Source organism: Schistocerca nitens, chromosome 6 (genome assembly GCF_023898315.1).
Source record: "Schistocerca nitens isolate TAMUIC-IGC-003100 chromosome 6, iqSchNite1.1, whole genome shotgun sequence".
NCBI lineage: Eukaryota > Metazoa > Arthropoda > Insecta > Orthoptera > Acrididae > Schistocerca > Schistocerca nitens.
Window position 1 is genome coordinate 374,471,080 of NC_064619.1, and position 1,646 is coordinate 374,472,725.

The 1,646-nt window shown below is 42.6% G+C and overlaps 1 pseudogene; it reads left to right on the top strand.

The window, feature by feature from the left end:
- The first annotated feature begins 1,232 nt into the window (after nucleotides 1-1,232).
- On the top strand, nucleotides 1,233-1,350 carry LOC126191769 (5S ribosomal RNA; annotated as a pseudogene).
- Nucleotides 1,351-1,646: the final 296 nt, after the last annotated feature.

Sequence of the window (1,646 nt, forward strand, 5' to 3'; positions counted from 1 at the left end):
TATATCTCTTCTATAGTACATGCACTTACTCATCACTATGAATTTTGTAACTATCATTCAGTTGATGTGCATCGTCTTCAAGTATGACGTATGAGGAAGATACAAGATGTCGGCACCTTTTGAAACTGCAATTTATATTGGTATGTTGGACTCATTACCTTCTACGTACTCAAGTGTTACCTCCTCTACACAGATATGATTGCGGAACATTCATACAGTTATTCAGTTCGGCTGTCTGCTCTGCCCTCTGTGGTCATGCTTTTCTGCTTCTTTGAGAGACAAATGTCGGCTTGTGTGGCGAGAAGAAACTGTCTGTAAACAATATTGTAAAAATACGTCAGGGGGAGAAACATATAGTCACGAGACTACCAGGAATCGATATAAAAGAAGCTTTTGACTGATTTGGGTACCATACGATTTGACACATATCTGGGAATGTTGCAGATGGGTGGAGAATTAAGGCTTCAAATTCACTTTTCTGTTCCTCACGCATACTTCAATGTGAGAGTATCGCGATCATCATAGTTTTTGCGACTCCTCGTGCACGATCCAGAGCACACTTCAACGTCTGTTGAAAGCACTGCAGAGTGCATGACTTCAGTTATCTATTGATATCTTTCAACATCTTACTGAGGCACTTGTAGTTTGTGTAGCTGTTAGGGTAAAGGGTGTTGTAAGACAGTCAGAAGAGTGTAATTGTTACCAAGTTCCATTTGAATACTGTGCAATGGGAATCTTGGAAACAATTTGTGATAACTGTTCTTACATACGAAAATGGCTAATTGCCGATAATACTTCTACATTTTATTTCAATAATGACATAGTCGTAAAGGACTGAATCTACAAGAACTATTACGGAATAATAAATAAGGCAATGCAATGCGCTGTGCAAGTTATTTCGTGGAACATGAAGACACACTGCAGAAAGTCAACCACAACAGTGCCGAGTTCTGCAGCCTACGACCAAACTTATCTCCACAACTGAAAATTTGCTGTCAGATAACGGGGTATTTTCACTGTTAATGGGGTAAACTGTGTGAAATCCGAATTACTTCGTCATCTCCACTATTTGCAATCATTACTAGACAAAATGGATTGCCTTGCAACATGTGTGCAGAAGATGGCATCACATAAAAGCTACACCAGAAATACATGCAAATATTTAATAAATGGTGTAAGAAGGCAGAAATGAGTAACAGAAAATGCAATTAAATGACCTATATTGAGATCAAGCCAACGGCCTTGCCGCAGTGGTAACACCGGTTCCCGTCAGATCACCGAAGTTAAGCACTGTCGGACTGGGCTAGCACTTGGATGGGTGACCATCCGGTCTGCCGAGCGCTGTTGGCAAGCGGGGTGCACTCAGCCCTTTTCAAGCGGGGTGCACTCAGTCCTTGTGAGGCAAACTGAGGAGCTACTTGATTGAGAAATAGTGGCTCCGATCTCGTAAACTGACATACGGCCGGGAGAGCGGTGTGCTGACCACATGCCCCTCCATATACACATCCAGTGACACCTGTGGTCTGAGGATGACGCGGCGGCCGGTCGGTACCGTTTGGCCTTCCAAGGCTTGTCCGGATGGAGTTTAGTTTAGTTTTTACACTGAGATCAAGTTAATTAAGGACATGACCTTTTGGTTTCCACGA